A 20,225-nucleotide genomic window follows, 5' to 3' on the forward strand; every position below is an offset into this window, starting at 1 on the left:
AATAAGAGGGTGTCATGTTTTGAGTCAAGAGTGTATTATTGTCATATGTCCCAAAATGGAACAATGAAATTCTTATTTGCAGAAGCACAATAGATTTGTAAACATAATACTGCAAAGTCAAAAACAATGCCCCCAAGTCTATGTAGGGTTGGGCTTATTTGGAGGTTGAGGGGATTCTTTGCTTGGCAGGTGTGGTGTTTGGGTGAGTGATTGCAAAGTTGACTGTCATTGACTGCAGATAGATGTTATTGACAGCTGTGATCAGGGGTGGGATCCGATGCTTGTGGTAGATTATAGGTTTACTTGGGAAAGCCGAATGGCATTGGGTGGAGGAGAAGAAATTTAAAGATGATCACAAGCAATGCTGGTAAAGCATTTACCTTTATCATGTCGCAGTCCTCGTCTCTCTTCAGATGTCTCATTCGAAAGCTTTGAAAAATGTGGCCATGTGGTCATAATCTATTAAGTGCATGACCTTTTTGAAAATAGTTATATGAAATACATAGTGTTGGTTGCTCACTTTCCATGCAAACTCCATTGAAATGAGTATTGGACAGATTTGGCTTCAGATTTGATTTTGATTTTTCATTTTAACATCCCAACTTAATCCCAGTCATTACCTAGATTTAAAATGATCTATTTTATGTTGTATTTAAAGAACTAATATTGCATTACTTTCTAGGAGGATACATGAGATCAATAAACAATCTTGTTGGTGTTGGTTTCATTGATATTAACAGCTATAATAAACTATTTTTCATAAACTGACCTAGAGTTCTCTCTAGAAAGAAACAAGCCTATTCTGTAGTCAGAATGACTTTTCTTCTGTGGTTTTGGTTGGGAAGCTTACTTTTATACGGTGCATGTGATCCTACAGCAAAATATACATTTGCTAACTGACGCAAAACGTTTTCAACACTTTCATTCATTTAGTTAATGGTCAGTATTATTTAGTTGCATTCACCTTGTCTTGTTTTGCAAAAGGAAATTACATCATAAAGAACCAAAATTGCCCCTTGCTTTAGTCAGGCGGAGACTAATGTTAGCCTAAATGGTTCTGGGTCTTTACGGTTGACAGCTGCAGATAATTGGCTTTTTTCTTTAACAAAGAAGGCTAATGGCCCTGCATGGGATTTGTTGCCTTTTATCCTATTGTAATAATAATGTATTTAACCATCATTATTTTACATTGATTTAATACTAAGCAGCTTATGGCAAATGCAGAGGAAATGATAAGAAAATGGTGCAAAGTGTCTTTCGGTTGTGGTGGTCATGTATGAATAATTGCCAATTATTTCATTATAGTAAAAGTTGTTCTACTGAAATATTTTTACTGAAGTAGATATAAAATTGTAATAGATTTCCTACTGCATACAGTGGATAACCTTGAATAAGATTTTAAAATATATCATTAAAAGTACAGGTATATAATAAAAAAAGTTTGCATTGAAAATTTTATTTTAGATAAATGCCTGTGTTAGCATTATTTTGAAATATTAGTCTCAAATATTTCCATACATTTAATTATTTTTAGTAGAACAGTCTCATAGCTTTTCGATCATTATTTTTTCTTTCAAATATCTAACATTTGGGACATTGATGTAGTTGACATTGTTGTCAACCTATTTTAGATGGGAATTTAGAATTGAAGAAAGAGGAAAGCCATTTAGAAGTAGTGGAATGGAGAAGGCCATTACCAGGAAAACAGAATGGAGATTGTAAAATGTATAATAGTAACCTTATGTTAGCTGGATGAGGGGAATCTTGGTCCATGTAGCCATGCGAGTGGGTGATATAATAGCAGATATTGAATGATACCTTTCCCCTGAAGCACAATTAACAAAATGACGGATGGGAAGTGACAAGATAGAGATGAACAATTTGAAAGTGGGGGAAGGATGGAAATAGGATACCATTTTCCACTTTGGGTTAAGTTCAGGAAGTTATACCAATGCTCACCATCAATGTATTACGAAAGAAGTTAGAGTGTGGACTTGAGTAAGAGTTGCTGCTTTATAGCGAATGCAGCGCCGGAGACTCAGGTTCGATCCTGACTACGGGTGCTGCACTGTAAGGAGTTTGTACGTTCTCCCCGTGACCTGCGTGGGTTTTCTCCGAGATCTTCGGTTTCCTCCCACACTCCAAAGACGTACAGGTATGTAGGTTAATTGGCTGGGTAAATGTAAAAAAAAATGTAAAAATTGTCCCTCGTGGGTGTAGGATAGTGTTAATGTACGGGGATCGCTGGGCGGCACGGACTTGGAGGGCCGAAAAGGCCTGTTTCCGGCTGTATATATATGATATATGATATGATATGATATGATAAGACAAAAATAAAGGAGGTGCATCTTAACAAAAGGCCATCAAAACCTGAGTCCATTCTAATGCCAAAATCAACAGTTTTTAATTTAATGGTCTAAGTAGAATCAGGTGAAAAAATAGTATTAAATTGAATTGTAATGTATAGCATGGAAACAGGCCTGTCAGCCAACTGAGTCCAAGCCAACAATGGGTCAACCATTCACACCCATTTTATGTTATCCCACTTTCACATTTGCACTAAACACACTGAGACAATTTTTTAATGGAGGCCAAATAACCGACAAACCCATTTGTGGAGTTAATTGAATGCATGTTAAACACTTCAACAAACTTAAACTCTATTTGTAATTCCTTGGATTAAACAGAAGTTGTATAGAACAGTAGAAAGTAGAACAGAACAGCACAACACAGGAACAGCCCTTTGGCCCACCATATCTGTGCCAAATTAAACTAACTTACTTTGTATACATATGATTCATATCAACTCCATCCTGTGGATATCCATGTGCCTGTCTAAAAACCTCTTGAACACCATTTCTTCCACCATCATCCCTGGCTGCTTGTTCCAGGCACCCACCACTCTGTGTGTAAAAAAAAAAAGCCCTGCACATCTCCTTTAAACCTCCTCCCTCTGACCTTAAAGCTAAGCCTCTAGTATTTGGCATTTTGATCCTGGTAAAACTGTCTAGCATACCTGTGCCTCTCATATTTTTATATGTTTCTGTCAGGAAATTACCTTTTGCCGTAACAAATGATGTTGCATAATATTTTTGACAGGCCTGATTGCATATGGAGCGAAGGAAAGCTTTTAGCCGATGTGTTAAGTCAAGAACAAGGAAAATTATTGTATAACAAAAGTATTTCACTTTTGATGGGCTGCAAAAAGGTTTCAAAATGGAGTCACCTTGTGACAATGACAGAGGGATGTTAATCTTTTATGCTTCAGAAGAAACTGCTGATGTGTAGGAAAGAACTGCAGATGCCGGTTTAAATCGAAGATAGACACAAAATGCTGGAGTAACTCAGTGGGTCAGGCAGCATCTCTGGAGAGAAGGGATGGGTGGTGACTTTTCAGGTTGAGACCCTTCTTCAGACCTAATCGTTTATGTTTGCTTTTGACACGTTAGTTCCGTCAGTTTGGTGCTATGATTCTTATGAATGGGTCAGCATCAAAATTGTATCGTATTTTGGAATGCTGCTTCGTAATATGGAGGATATGGAATGGGGGAAAAAGGTTGCCTGCTAAGAGCATTCACATTCTTTAATTGGCAACACCTCGCACTAATCAGATTTTTAAAAATCCTGCACATCTGATTTTCTATTGAGTGGAGATTTATTACTGCAATTAACCAATGCTGTGGAAGTACTTGCCTTCATGTGACAGTACTCTTCCCTTCAGCTGCCAGGTTTTCTGAGACTCAGAAACCCCTTAGCCACTGTTAAAACTGAAAGAGAGAATAAATCTGCAACATTAAAATATTTAAATGAGTGTCTGGACAGAGGGTAAGTTCCCTACCATCTCCATTTCAAACTGAACATGCCAAGGTTTGAGATGGATTGGATATAATATTGTTTTAAAAAATCCTGTAAAGGAAGTGATTTTGGCTGGTACATTAAGAATATTAGAAAGACATTTGGATTGGTTCATGGAAAGGGACGATTTAGAGGGAAATGGGGCAAATGGGACGTGCTTCGATGTGGCACCTTGGCTAGCATGGATGAGTTGGGCTGAAGGGCCTGTTTTCATGCTGCATGGCTCTATGACTAAGTAATAAACATCACATTTTATTCACGTGTCTTTAACTGTATTCTCCAAGTACCATTGCCCCAAGGAATTTAAACCCATCGTCATTTGATGCAGGTAACATCAGTAAACAAGTAAATTAGCTCCATATGTGTCAGAAATGTTCTAGTCCATAATAAACTGGATTTAACATGCAGCCTCACCCCCTGGTCACCTGTGCGTGTCTTTTAACTCTGTTTTAGTTTATAAAGATCTGTGGAATCTATTGAAATTTGAATTGCTATGACTTACCCACAATATGTATTTTTTTCAACATTGCTACCACCAAAGTAAATAGATATTATAGTTGATTTCATTCATACTTTATCGGTCTGACTTCATTCGCTACATTAACGTCTCCAATAAGTGTTCTTTATAATTAAAGTTAACCTTGAAGTACAAGGACAGACCTCCTTGCAGCCATATTCATAATGTCATTCTCAGTGGTTATCTGGTTTGAGCTACAAGGTGCTCTCCACTAACTAAGAGTAGGGGTAAATGTCCTTGAAAGAAACGTTAACATAAATAACATTAATTTATCATAATAAGAACATGTTGCATAAGAACATACACCAATTTACTATTGATTTTGTTCATCAAACCAATTGCATGTTGCTATTTGCAATGTACACTGAACACGTGAGATACTAACAAGTTCTTAATTCTTAACAATATTTCATGTGAAGCTATGAAATCTTGCAATTATTTATTTATTCATAGGATTTGGACATCAGTGGAAATGCCAGACTTTATTATTCATCCCTAATTGCTCCTGGACCAAAGAGGCTGTTAAGATGCAATTATATTGCTAGATCAGGAGTCACATAAAGGTCAGACAAGGTGATGACAGTAGATTTATTTCCCTGAAGAGATTTCATGTAACAGATGGACCTTTACAACGATCTGTTTTATGGTTACTGAGACAGGGAATTACAGTTAATTCTATCCTGGACATACTTAATGCTGATGAGATCACAAAGCATGATTCTTCTGTTTCTCTCATTCTGTCTCTTTATTTTAAAGTAGCAGTTACTTTACTATAAACTCTGGCAATTTCAGCATTCACTGCAACCTATTTTCACTCAGTGCTGCAGCCCTATTTTGTTATTCATTTTCTGAATGTGGGCTTTGAAAAGGAGGCGTTGGGCCACCTTCTTGAACTGCAACAATCCCTTTAGTGAAAGTGCTCCCACCGTAGAGTAAGGAAGATGGTTCCAGGATTTAAATCCAGCAATGATGGAGTACTGGCGGGCCGCTTCCAAATCTGAATGCTGTGTGACATGGAGGAGATCTGTTGGTCGTTTGTACCTGCTCTCCTTGCCTTTCTTGACAGTAAGGTTGTGGTTTGGAAGATGCTGTCAGAGTAACAGTAATTCTTATAAGCGATAAATATTAGTCACCATGCACCAGTGGTGGAGGAAATGAATGTTGCAGTTAATGGATGGGGTGTCAATCAGGCTGGTTACTTTGTCTTAGATGATGGCAAGCTTCTTGAGATTTTTTGGCACCACATTTAAGCAGGCAAGTGGAGGGTATTGCATCATGCTATTGATTTGTGACATTTAAATGGAGATAAGGCATTGGGACTCCATATGGTTAGTCATTCAGTGTAGGATACCCACTCTCGTGAAGTCTTTTAGCCATTGGGTTTGTTTAATAGGCCAGTTGAATTTCTGGTCAGTAATGACCCATGGGACATGGGTTGTGAGGGATTCAGCAATGGCATTGAGTTGATTGAAAGATACAGCATGAAACAGGCACTTCGCCCACTCCATGAGACAATTAATCTCCTATTCACACTTTATCATTCATGAATCCCCCACCACCTATATCATAAGGATTAAGATCAATTCTCTTGTTCGTGGTTGTCATTGCCTTGCCCTTCTGTGGTGCAGATGCCATCAGTCACTGTTCAGCCCATGCCTGAGTCTTGTCTAGGACTTGGTGCATGAAGTGGTCATCTGCGTCTTTTACTGAGCAGCTGTAAATATAATTGAGCATTGTGCTATCATCAATAAACATCTCCACTTCTGGCCTTATGATGGATAGTTCATTGCAAAAGCAGCTGAAGACTACACGAACACTGTCCTGAGGTACTCACTCCTGCAATATTGTCCTTTAGCTGGAATGATTGACCTCCAGTTACAACCACCTTCATTTTGCACAAGGTATGACTGCAACCATAGGAATATTAATTAATTCTGCGTTGTGTTCTTGTTCTTGCATGATTTTCAGTACATAATTCCCTGTACAGCATATGAAAATCATTAATAAAAGAATGTTGGTTATTTAAATAGATAAAAGCTCAAAGCAATAATCTTTTTTTTCTCAACATTTTATACAAGCATACTTTGTAGATTTTGTTTAAAATTCAGTTACTTTATCAAGAGAAAAATAACAAATTTTAGCTATCAAGTGCCAAATGCATGTGATTTATTTGCATGATAGGCAGGTGCGGGCAATTAATAGACAAGTAAATTAGAATATATGACTTGCTCCTATTCCTGAACATAATGTGAAATAGCAACAGATATGACAGGCAAAATTACTACTGGAAGTAAAGTTAAAATTAATTTCTTAAGTTCATTTACTTGGTCCTACATGAACCAGGAGCTTCCCCTCCTGTGCTGTTTCTCTATGCCAGGGGCCTCCAAACTTTTCAGCATGAAGGCCACATTATATATTTGGCACATTTTTGTGGGCTGTAGGGGAAAAAAAAGAAATGTCAGTTTTATAAATTTAATGAACTCAAAAAAGAACTTAAGTAAAACAAATGAAAGAAATTCAAGCCATCTGGAGTACATGGCAGCTTCCGGCATACACTAGTAACACATGCAACACGTACGTTCTTACCTTGAAAAAAATGCCAAAACGGTCAATTTTTGTGCTGTAAAAAATGGGGAAGAAGCTGGAGGATCTGGCGGAGGAAGAGGAACCGGGAGAAGGGCTGCAAACCCTGCGGACGCAGCTGGGAAGACGTCTGGCCAGCCAGCGGGACAAGGGAAAACACAGCCGGGAAGGGAGGCAGGAGCAAGGCCGAGATGCAGAGGGCTGCCGACTGGGGAGAGAAGAGGAGGAGGAGGAAAGGACAGAGTTGAGCGAGTGGGAGAGGAGCAGCGGGAAGAACCCGAGCCGAGGGGCCTGGAGGGTCTGCAGGGGCAGAAGCAGCGAGCGCTGGGCCGGGCGCTGGGCCTGGGTAAGGCTCTGCTTAGCAGCCCCAGCCTCGAGGTGTTGAGTGCCGGCCAAGTGGAAACGGAGCCCGGCTGATGGAGATGGCAAGTGGGGAGAAGGGCTGGAGGACCAGCAGGAGCGGGGAGGGGCCGAAGAGCCGCAGGAAGCGAGGCGCGGAGCAGGGGCGCCGAGCCTGAAGGAGTGAGGAGCACAGGAACGGGGAGAGGTGTCGAGATATTCGGAGCGGGAAGGAGCCAGAGATGCGCTGATTGGAGAAGACAGGGGAAGCTGAGCTACAGCACAGAACGTGTTAAAATCTCTTGGCGGGCCGGATAAAATCTCTTGGCGGGCTGGATGTGGCCCGTGGGCCATAGTTTGGAGACCCCTGCTCTATGCCCTTAAATGAGTTACACAAACAACTGTTTTTTGTAGAACTCTGCATGACATTGTCATTTTCCTTGGGCTGAATGATCAATGGGAGGGGATTTTAAACCTACATCAGGCATTGAGGAATTTACACTGAAACTGAAACAAGAACAGGCCTGCATGCCCCATATACCTGCTTTGCCATTCATTTAAGATCATGGCTTACTGTTTACCCCAATAATATTTTCCTTCATGTTCCTGAACTTCCCAAATATCTAGTATCCTGCCGAGACTGGTAAATGATAGTTCCTCATTCCTTTTGGGTAGAGAATTTCAAAGATTCACTGTCTGCTTGACAATAAATGTCTTTTCCAAACAGTTTTGAATGCCTGACCCCTCATTTTGAGATTTTGATCCTTAGTTCTAGACACCCAAGGGAAAATATCATTTCTCGATCTACTCTATCAAGCCCCGTAAGAATTGTGTATACCTCAATAAAATCACCTCTCATTCTTCTTGACTTTCGAAAATATAGGCTCAGTGCGGTTAATCTCTCCTTTGAACAAACGTGCCAACCAGGAATCTGGTAAACCGTTGTTGCACTCCGTCTCTTTCAAGCATGGGGTCCTCCACCACGTACATGCTTATTCACTTAGCCTTTTGATAAGCTCTGATTTCTCTTCTCGACCTACAGTGATATCTGGCTTTGACTCATAAGCAAACTTGGATATTACATTTGAGATCACTTCATCCAGATGCATATGGATTAATAACAACTGGAGCCTCAGTATTGATCACCTGGCCTCTAGTCTCCATCATGAAAATACCCATGTTTCTACTGTTTTCTGTATGATAACCAGTCCTCATTCCTATTCAATATCTTGGCCATCTTTTGAATACTGAAATTTTCACAATCCTCTGCACATTTCTCTTTTTTAGCAATATTATAAGGCTTTTCCTTTGACAGTTTGAAGTCGCCAGAGACTGCTTTAAAAGGCAAGTTGAGCTTTCAGGGCATCATCGAGGCGTGATCTATCATTTTAGTTTAGAGATACAGTGTGGAAACAGGCTCTTTGGCCCACCGGGTCTGTGCCGACCAGCGATCCCCGCACATTAACACTATCCTACATGCACTAGGGACAATTTTTACATTTACCAAGCCAATTAACCTACAAACCTGTACATTTTTGGAGTGTGGGAGGAAACCGAAGATCTCGGAGAAAACGCATGCAGGTCACGGGGAGAACGTACAAACTCCATACGGACAGCACCCGTAGTCAGGATCGAACCCGGGTGTGCGGCGCTGCAATCGCTGTAAGGTAGCATCTCTACCACTGCGCCACCGCGACTGCCCTCATGTTAAATGCCAGAAATGAGACTCTGGTGTTATGCCTACCAGTTCTCACTTTGCAGAAAAAATTCAGGACCAGCAGCATTTTAGTAAGGGGAGCTTTTTACTTGATTTAAAAAATCCTTTTGGTTTCATACTTTCATATTTTTCATGACACAAAGGACTATTCAACGTATTGAGTTCATGTTCTTTTTCAAAACAATCCTATCAATGTCATTCATTCAATTATTTTCCAAATGCTCTGTTTTATCTTAATCATGTCCATTATCTTCCCCCAATATTTTGGCCACCTTCTGCACTCGGGCCAATGTTTAGTAGTTAATTAACCCAGCAAACAGCATATCTTTGAGGTGTTTATAGAAACCAAAGCACCGGGGGACTGGAGGTGTGTATAGACCAGACTGGATACGGTTGGTGCTGGACTTTTTAGATGCTTACCTCTATCTAACTTTTTATGTTCATTTAAAAAAAAAATCCAATGAAAAAATTAAGATAACATGAGAAATATTTGATATGCAAATGATCATGTGATTATTCTTGTAGAGGGGAGATTGAATCACAAATTCATCAGAGCGTGGGTTTTCTCCGAGATCTTCGGTTTCCTCCCACACTCCAAAGATGTACAGGTATGTAGGTTAATTGGCTGGGTAAATGTAAAAATTGTCCCTAGTGGGTGTAGGATAGTGTTAATGTACGGGGATCACTGGGCGGCACGGACTTGGAGGGCCGAAAAGGCCTGTTTCCGGCTGTAGATATATGATATGATATGATATGATGAGGAATCATCTGTAATCTGATAAGTTACCAAATTTATGGAATATCAAATAAGCAATTCACGATGGCAATAAAATACCTTTGCGATACTTCACTTTGTTTGGAACATAATCCTGAAGGAGCATATTTACTGTTATGTTTCAACATAATTTAATCCCTAAAAGCAGATGCTCAGTTATACATGGTGCCACACAACTGTGCAGTTAAACTGTCACAGCTCACTGAGGTTCTGTGCTGGCTGAACACAAAATCTAGATTCCTTCATTTATCTCTGGCAACAGCAGACTCCCAAAGATTTTTGGCAAAGAGAATTGGCAATTAAAATTCCTTTCACGAACCATGTCTAATTTTTTACTGTGCCAGCTGACTTGCAACTAGTGATGAGACATTAGAATAAAGTCCTATGACCTTTAGTAATTGTTGCTTTTAAAATTATCAAAATGCTAGCTTCTTAGTTGAAAGTACTTATAATTGATATGTCATCATTTATTATAAAGCAAATGCATTCCAATTATTTGTACTCAATGGATATCTTTGTACTCACTGTACTCACTGCACATCTTGTATATGTATGTGACAAATAAAGTTGACTTGACTTGACTTGATATCAGCATTTTAAAATAATAATTTTCTTTCGTTGAAGCTAAAATTTGAATGTGTCCTAATAACATCTCTCAATGGGAATACATACGTTGTTTATACTCCGGCAGCAGGAAAATGGCAGCGTGGTCAGATTTTCCAAAAGGGGGGAGAGAAACGGTCTTATAGCCTTTCCTGAACAGCGTGTAGCAGTGGTCCAAAGTTATTTTCCCCCCGGTGACACACGCGATGTGTTGCCAGAAGTTAGGCATGACCTTTTTGAGATTTGCCCTGTTAAAAACTCCAGCCACCACCACAGCCGCATCAGGGTTCTTATTTTGGTGTCGACACAACACATCGTGGCAGGCCGATAGTGCCACGTCGGTGTCCGCATGCGGTGGAATATAGACGGCTGTGATGATCACCGAGCCGAACTCCCGGGGAAGGTAAAATGGACGACATGAGATAGTCAAATGCTCCAGGTCTGGCGAGCAGGAACGAGAAAGCGTCTTAATATTCCTAGGGTTGCACCAGTTATTGTTGTTCATGAAGCAAACTCCTCCACCCTTGGATTTCCCGGATTCTTCCGTTCTGTCCGCACGGAAAACAGTGAAGGACTCAGTTGGGCAGATCACCTGATTCGGCAACAGCGGGGTCAGCCATGTCTTGGTCAGACAGAAGATATTGAGGTCTTTTGTGTCCCGCTGGAATCCAATCCTCGCCCTGAGGTCATCCAGCTTGTTCTCCAGGGACTGGACGTTCGCCAGAAGGATGCTGGGCAGAGGTGGACGGAAGGCTTGGGCTCTCAGCCTATTCCGAATCTCCCCCCCCCCCCGCTTTCCTCGATGTTTTCTCCGACTTTTTCTCGGAGCCGCGCTCCCATTGTTGTTCTTTTAATCTCTGTCGGCCACGCTGGATCGGTGAGTACAGTGTCTAATAAGTCTTCGGTTACGCTAAAGTTTAGTTTAGTTTAGTTTTACGAGAATTTTCCGTCGTACGTTAATAGAGCTAGTGTGTTAGTACTTAAAAATAAATTTAAAATGACCATACAAGTTAAAAAAAAACGCACAGTCTCCCCGGAGCTACCACGAAGGCGACTGGACTCAGCCGCGCCATCTTGTTCAAAACCGCCAGCGTGCTGGCTAGCGAGGCTGGAGGGGGATCCACCGCTGGGGATGTGCACACATTCTCGGTGTCTGAGCACGACGTGAGTAGGGCTGTGACGCATGTGAACACGAGGAAAGCTGTACGCCCAGATGGTATATCTGGGCGAGTACTAAAGTCTTGTGCTACTCTTATGCTACTCAGCTTGCTCCAGTGCTCACCACAATATTCAACCTCTTCTTGGCCAAGTCCGTGGTCCCTGCGTGCTTCAAAAGATCCATCATCGTTCCAGTGCCAAAGAATGCCTCTCCAGCTTGTTTGAATGACCCTCACCTCGGTGGTCATGAAATGACCCTCACCTCGGTGGTCATGAAATGCTTCGAGAGGCTGATCAAGAACCACATCTGTGCCTTCCTCCCTCGAAATATGGACCCGCTGCGGTTCGCATACTGATCCACGGATGATGCGGTCTCCCAGGTTCTGCACACCGCTCTCTCTCATCTTGACAGCCAGAAGGGGGGCTATGTGAGGATGCTGTTCATTGATTTTAGTACAATTGACTGTTCAATACAATAGACTGTTCAATACAATAGTCCCCACCAGACCTGCTGAGAAGCTGCTGAAACTGGGGTTAACACTCCCCTGTGTGCCTGGGTCCAGATCTTTTTCACCGCCAGGCCCCAAGTGGTCAAGATGGGGAGACATACATTTAACCCCCTCACCCTGAACACAGGTTCCCCCCAGGGTTGCGTCCTTAGCCCCTACTGTACTCCCTATACACACATGACTGTGTGGCCAGGTTCAGCTCCAACTCCATCATCAAGTTTGCTGATGACACTGGTGGTGGGCCTGATCTCCGATAACGATGAGAAGGCCTACCGGGAGGAGGTGGCTGATCTGGCACTATGGTGTCAGGACAGCAGCTTCCTCTTGATTGTCACAAAAACTAAGGAGCTGATGTGGACTTTAGAAGGACCATTGGAGATAAATGGGATTACTGTGGATAGGGTGAGCAGCTTTAAATACCTGGGAGTCCACATCACAGAGGATCTGACATGGACAACACACATTGCCGCACTGGTGAGTAAGGCAAGGCAGCGCCTTTACCACCTCAGACTGCTGAGGAAATTCAGAGTCTCTGAGGATCCTTCAGTGCTTCAACTCTGGGGCTGTAGAAAGCATCTTGTCCGGCAACATCTCAATCTGGTTTGGGATCAGCTCTGCCCAGGACAGAAGGGGTCTGCGGAGAATAGTGCGTTCGGCTGAACACACTATGGGAACTACACTCGCCCCCCTGCAGGACCTATACATCAGGAGGTGCAGATCCAGAGCCGGCAAAATTATGGGGGACCCCTACCACCCCAGCAACGGACTGTTCCAGCTGCTACGGTCAGGCAAACGCCTCCGCTGTCATGCTGTGAAAACAGAGAGGATGAGACGGAGTTTCTTCCCACAGGCCATCAGGACTGTTAACTCTTATATCACCAGGGATTAATTTACTGTATTGATTTATTTTTTTGTGTTGTGTCTGTAAAAATTTATTCTGTTTTATAGTTTTAGCACAATCCGCCGGCATTGCCACTTTCATTTCACTGCACATCTTGTGTGTGTGTGACAAATAAAGTAGACTTGACTTGACTTAACTTGACTTGATAAGGTAGCACTGCTCAAAGATCAAGAAGGGAATTTGTGCTTGTAGTCTGGTGATGTACACGAAGTACTAAACGAGTACTTTGATTTCACCAAGGATAAGGCGATGGAGGACAATGAGATCAGTGTGGAGAATACTAAAATGCAAGGACAGTCGAGATTAAGTAGGAGGTGGTGTTTGGGCTCCTGAAGAGCATTAAAGTGGATAAATGCCCAGGACTTGATGAGATTTATATTTGGTTATTGGGAGAAACAAGAGAGGAGATTGCAGGAGCCTTAACACATATCTTAGATTCTCCTCTACTCACAGGTAAGGTCCCAAAGAACTAGGGAATAGCTAATATTGTTAGATACAAAATGCTGGTATAACTCAGCGGGCATCTCTTGAGAAAAATAATAGGTGACGTATCGTGTCAAAACCCTTCTTCAGATTGAAAGAGTTACACCGGCATTTTGTGTTTATCTTTGGAATAAACCAGAATCTCCAGTTCTTTCCTACACAAAGGCTAATGTTGTTCCTTTTAAGAAGGAAAGTAGAGAGAATCCAGGGAATTATGAGCAGGTGAGCTTCATGTCAGTAGTAGGGAAGCTATTGGAGAGGATTCTTTGGGATATGATCTGCTCTCATTTGGAAGAGATTAGGTTAATTAGGGATAGTTAGCATAGCTTTGTACAAGGCAGGTCATGTTTTACTAATTTGATCGAGTTTTCTGAGGAGGTGTTGAAGGTGATCGATATGGCATGTTGTCTACATGGATTTTAGTAAGGCATTTGATAACGTCTCCCTGGTTAGTAGATCCACAAGATTAAGATGCATGGGATTAACAGTGACTATGGATTCAAGGTTGTATGGATTCATAATTGGTTTACTGATAGGAAGTAGAGGGTTGTGGTGGAAGGACAATATTCGGGCTGGATGTCAGTGACCAGTGGAATTCCACAGGGATCTGTGCTGGGAACTCTTGTTTGTGTTTTTTAATAATTGACTTGGACGTAAACGTAGACAGGTTGATCAATAAATTTGCAGATGACACCAAGATTGCTGGAGTCGCAGTCTGTGAGGAAGGCTGTCAAGGTAAACAGAGGAATATGGATCCAATACTGAAATGGGTGGAGAAATAGCAGATGGAGTTTAATCTGAGCAAGCGTGAGGTGTTGCACTTTGGGAGGTCAAATGTAAAGGGAAAATATACAATTAATGATCATTAACAGCATTGATGACAGAGGGATCTTGGAGTCCAAGTCCAAAACTCTCTGAAAGTGGCAACACAAATAGCTAGTGTGGTAAAAAAGACGAATGGTATGCTTGCCTTCAAAGGTAAGATTCAATGGTATGCTTGCCTTCAAAGGTAAATATAAGATTCAAGAAGTCATGACTCAGTTTTATAGAGCTTTGATTAAGCTCCATTTTGGAATGTTGCGTGCAGTTCTGGTCACTCCATTACAGGAAGGATGTGGAGGCTTTGGAAATAGTGCAGAGGAGGTTTACCAGAATAATGCCTGGATTAGGGAGTATTAGCTACAGGGAGAGGTTAGACAGACTTGGATTTTTTACACTGGAACGCCAGAGGTTGCAGAGAGTATTAATAGAATTATATAAAATTATGGGAGGTATAGATGGGGTAGAAGCTCAGAACATTTTTCCCACAATGGAAAAATCAAATACTAAAAAGCATAGCTTTAAGGTGAGAGGGGCAAAATTTAAAGGAGATGTGCAGGGCAACTTTGCAACCAGGGTGGTGAGTGCCTGGAACACGTTGCCGGGGTTGTTGATCGAGGCAGATATGATAGTGGCACCCGAGAGACTTTTGGATTGGCGCATGGATATACAGGGAATGGGTGGGGGGGGGGGTCATGGATTTTGCACAGATAGATTAGAGATGGTCTTAGCATCATGTTCAGCACATAAATTGTGTGTCCAAAGAAATGCCTGTTCTTGTGCTCTACTGTTCTATGTTCTATGTATTCATGGTGTGTTATCAAAACAAACTCCGACCAGCAAAGCAACCTGTAATAATGTTTCTGAAGCTACTATGCTTTTAACATACTTTGTCTTTTAAATGAATCTAAATTGGTTAACGTTATCTATCCTGTGGTGTGAATAATATAAATGATTTGGATCCTGGGCAAACAAATTATAACTTTTTGTCTTATTCAGTTTTTATCATTATTCATTTTACTCTTAAGATTTAAATCAGAGATTCTTATTCTGATTGTTGGCCCTTTCTGTTTTTGTTTTATTCCTTTTCTATTTTGATGTGCAATTGGGTATAGATGTGTGTAAAGATGCAGCATCAACCTCTAATAATTACCTGAGCGACGACTCGAATTGTATCATGATGGGTGCTAACCTGTTCAATGATAGAAGTCTTCATTACTGAATTTGAGATGAATATTATTAGCTTATGCTTGTTAGTTTTAGTTATTACTTATTTAGTTATAAATATTGGATTATATTTTCTTAAATATGGGCAACATTTTTACCAACTTTTCTCCTTCCTCCAGAATTTGAGTATGTCAGCCCAACTGTTGTATTTTCTCATCGCTGTCAATGGATGGACTAAACGCATACAGACAAAATAAGAATTTAAGATCTTCTGTGATCTGTAAGTCGGAAGAACCTTTCATGTGATACATTGACAGTGTATCTCTTGGCAAAACATTTTAAATTCAGTGTAAGAAGATAACTGCAGATCCTGGTACAAATCGAAGGTTTTTATTCACAAAATGCTGGAGTAACTCAGCAGGTCAGGCAGCATCTCGGGAGAGAAGGAATGGGTGACGTTTCGGGTCGAGACCCTTCTTCAGACTGATGTCAGGGGGGCGGGACAAAGGAATTCAGTGTGACTGGAACAAATAGTAACTTTAAATCCTGTCAGCAACTCTGCTACTGTGCTATGAATTTTGGAGTTGTGCTCCATTTGCTTTCTGTCGTCCATCTTTTAGTACTGGCTTCATGGAAGGAAGCAGAGGGTGATGGTGGAAGGTTGTTTTTTGGACTGGAGGCCTGTGACTAGTTGTATGCTGCAGGGATCAGTGCTCGGCCCATTGTTGTTTGTGATTTATATCAACTATTTGGATGAGAATGTAGAAGGTATGATTAGTAAGTTTGGAGATGCTAAAGTGGGTGGTATGGTAGATCGCGAAGATGGTTATTAAAAATTACACCAGGATCATGGTCTGTTGGGCCAGTGGGCTGAGGAATGTTTAATGGAGTTTAATGCAGATAAGTATCAGGTGATGAATTTTGAGAAGTCACACCAGAACAGGACTTTCACTCTCATGGCCATTCGTTTAATCTGTTGGTCAGGACAAATTATTAGTGATATTTAAGCCTGGGAACTTGAAGCTCTCACCCATCTTGCATTCGGCACCATTGACTTGGGCATGTACTCCTCCCCGCTTCCTGAAGTCAATAATCAGCTCCTCGTATTACTGACATTGGGGGAACTGGTGTTGTCATGACACCATTCTACAAAGCGCTCTATCTCCTTCCTGTAATCCATCACATCATTGTTCCAGGGCCGAATTAAGCTAGTGAGGGGCCTGCAGCTAGGGTTGCCAACTTCCACACTCCCAAATACTTGACAAGGTGACGGCAAGCCAGCGGCCACATGCTCCCGCTCCATCAATGGCGGCCGCCCGGGCCTGGAGGCGGGTTGTTACGCAACCTCCGTTAGGCGGCGCCCGGGCCTACACTGTCCGGAGGTAGACACAAAATGCTGGAGTAACTCAGCGGGATAGGCAGCATCGGGAGAGAAGGAATGGGTGACGTTTCAGGTCGAGACCCTTCTACAGGGTGTCGACCTGAAACATCACCCATCTTCTGCTGGACCTCCATGAGGCGGGCGGCGAGGACTTCGCCATGGACGATGAGGGTGACAAAAGTATCCATAAACTGAAGGCAAAGAAGAGGAAAGGGCGAGGATTTGACTCCGAGGAAGGTGCTCGATCCAGGCTGCGAGAAGACCAGGGCTTCGGAGTCGGAGTCGGGTACACAAGAAATGAAGGAGTCGGAGTCGGGTACACAAGAAATCAAGGAGTCAGAATTGGGTACACAAGAAATCAAGGAGTTGGAGTTGGAGTCGGAGTCGGAGTCGGGTGTTTTGGGTATCGACTCCACAGCCCTGGAAAAGACTAGGACTCCGTGAGCAAGAAGGCGACGAGCCAGGCCCTCAATGCTCGGTGGAGGGGTGGATCCTGTTTACAACCGGGGTCCATGAGGAAGCCACTGAGGAGGACACCCATGACAAGTTTGCCGAATACGGTGAGATCAAGAACCTGCACCTCAACTTGAACTGGCACACCAGCTACCTCAAAGGCTACGCTCTGGTGGAGTACAAGACCTAGGCTACAAGGAGGCACAGGCGGCCATGGAGGGTTTGAACGGGTCGAGCTGGCCGGGGCAGCCCATCAGCGTGGACTGGAGCTTCGTCAGGGGGCCCCCTAGGAGCAAGAGCCCGAACCGGAAGCGTCACTGAGCCGGGACGGAATGCAGAGCGACCGGTGGGACGGAGCGGCCCGCACTGCGCCTGGGACCAAGACGTGCCACAGATGGCCGTGCCCAAACTGAGCCGTGCATTACAGGGGCCGTTTAATCTCAGTCGGGACTGTCGTGGGGCTGGGGTGAGGGTGGAGTGAGAAGGGTAAGGTTGGCTTGTGCAAAACAACACTCAGAAATAAAGTATTTTAGTTTTTTTTAAATCTTCAGTCTGAAGAAGGATCTCGACCCGAAACGTCGCCCATTGCTGACTCCTAGGTCCAGGAATTTGGAGATGAGATTGGTTGGGATTATGGTGTTGAAGGCAGTACTGGAAGGCAGAGCTATGGATCCATTCAAATATATGATGGACAAACAATTATGTTGTCATTTAGATACCAGAGGTATATCACTTTTACAAAGCTGAGGCTATAAGAAATATGTAAATGTTTCCCCCCAACATATGGATCAGTTAAAAATGTACATGTTACAGTAAAAAATAGTTTGATGATGTAAATTTGCAGTGCTATTTAACCTGTTGGAGATGACATTCAAAGTACCGAGACGGGATCAATTGGAATGGAGAAATCATGGCATTTCTCTGCTTCTATTAAGCATTTTACTTTGGTGGTGACCTCTAGTGGATCATTTTAGGATTGTTGGTTGGACACACATTGGAGATGTTGAATGCCTCTGACTGTGTTCACCTGGTTTTAGAAAGTGGGTCTTCAACTGGTGTTAGATCTGACATGCAAAGGTCTAATATCTGTTATAGATATGTTGCCATATGCGTTGTTTCCTCCCTATACCAATAATTGATCCTTAATATACAGGGAATTGCTGATTGAAAGAAAAAGTTCGGTTAAAAACTTGCACAAAGATGTCAGTGATGCACTTACAGAAGAAAGGTTACCAATAAAAATGCTGATATGGACAACTGATAGAATTGTATAAAATTGAAGGGAATTGCATGGCACGGTTATAAGAGAATTAAAAACAAAAAAACCTGGATTAATAATCCAGGGAAAATAAATTCAATGAAGATAGACACAAAATGCTGGAGTAACTCAGCGTGACAGACAGCATCTCTAGCAAGAAGGAATAGGTGACGTTTCGAATAAAGACCCTTCTTCAGACAAAATAAATTCAACTCTGATATGAGTTTCATCTATATCTCTCTATTACTAAAACTCTCATCTTGTTTGTTTGTTTGTTTGTTAGTTTGATTGTGCGTATCCGAAATACAGCCAAAACGGTACATGATAGCGCAACAATTTTAGGCCCACCTTACCATTGGCCTGTGGTTCAAATAGTTGTTCTATTTTAAAAGTTATTCACTTTTTAAACTTTAAAAATCACTTTTAAAACTTTAATAAATCCCTTTTCCACTTTTCCTGCCCGTCAGCCGTGCCTGCACAGTAATAACTCCGTGTTCGACGTCACAATGGGAACCCAACGGGTCCACCCCTGCGCAGTTGGGGCCCGTTGATCTAATACGTATGTAAGATGGATGCTGGATCCGCACGTGCGCTCAAAGAGCGCTGGTTATCCGCCGGGGCTTCTTCTCGCTCAAAGCAAAGGCCGTCGCCGTCGAGCTGCCACTGCAGGAGAGGTTTGCACCCAACGGGTCCACGGGTCGCTCTGGACGCCGGTGCTGGGGTGAGTGGCTCCCTCCCCTTTCCTCTCCCCCCTCGCCCGCCCCCGGGCCCCAGGGGAGACTCCCTGGCCGGAAACAGGCCCATGGGTCGTCAGTTGGGGGAGGATTGTCGGGCCCGCAGTAGAGGTTTGGACGGAGGCTTGCGGGGCCCACAGGAGAGGTTTGCACCCAATGGGGATTGCCGGGCCCACAGCAGGGGTTTGGACCCAACGGGTCCTCGCCCATCTAGTTAGTCATAATAACAAAGCTCTCAGATTGTTGTAATAAGCTTTCTGGTTCCCTAATCTCATCCATGGGAGGATATTTGCTATCTTTACCTTATCTGGCTCTATGTATGACTCCAGAAGAGCAACAATGTGGTCGATTAACTGGGTCGGCCTTCGCAGATGTTGCCTGCCTTGCTGATTGTTTCCAGTATTTTCTTTTATTTCCGATTTCTAGTATCTCTGCTTTTTTTTGCTGTGTGAATAGGCTGATATAATCATATTCATAGGATTGTATCATACAGAGAACATGCCAGACTCCTCCACAACAATCCCTGAGAAGATAGAGACCACCTTCAAGAAAGATCCACCAGAGATGGTTTTAATAGCATGCAGGCATTAAGGCCTAACCTTTGGGAGTTCTCAGCAATGGCTCTAGACCACATGCAATATTAGGAAATTTCCTCCCGATCACTGACGAACATACTGAGTTGGTATTACCCTATATTGAACAATACTGAAAATAGCATGGATATAGAATATAATGTGGGCAGATATATCCTTCATCATGAGGGGCTTGATCACACCATCTTGGACTGAACCGATTAAAGGCTTTGAAAGATTCAGTTGCCAAATGCATTCATGCGCATTTTGGTTTAGTTTAGTATATTGGCACATGTACTGAGGTACAGTGAAAAGCTTTTGTGGTGTGCTAACCAGTCAGCGGAAAAACACTACACTACACTACACAGCCATCCACAGTGTACAGATGCATGCTAAAGGGA

General features: G+C 42.5%; 1 protein-coding gene across 1 annotated transcript in view; it reads left to right on the top strand.

Moving 5' to 3' along the window:
• The window catches only part of rfx3 (regulatory factor X, 3 (influences HLA class II expression)), a 205,048-nt gene that overhangs the window by 60,676 nt on the left and 124,147 nt on the right, over positions 1-20,225 (top strand). The window lies entirely within an intron of this gene.

This window comes from Rhinoraja longicauda, chromosome 3 (assembly GCF_053455715.1).
Source record: "Rhinoraja longicauda isolate Sanriku21f chromosome 3, sRhiLon1.1, whole genome shotgun sequence".
NCBI classification, from domain to species: domain Eukaryota; kingdom Metazoa; phylum Chordata; class Chondrichthyes; order Rajiformes; family Arhynchobatidae; genus Rhinoraja; species Rhinoraja longicauda.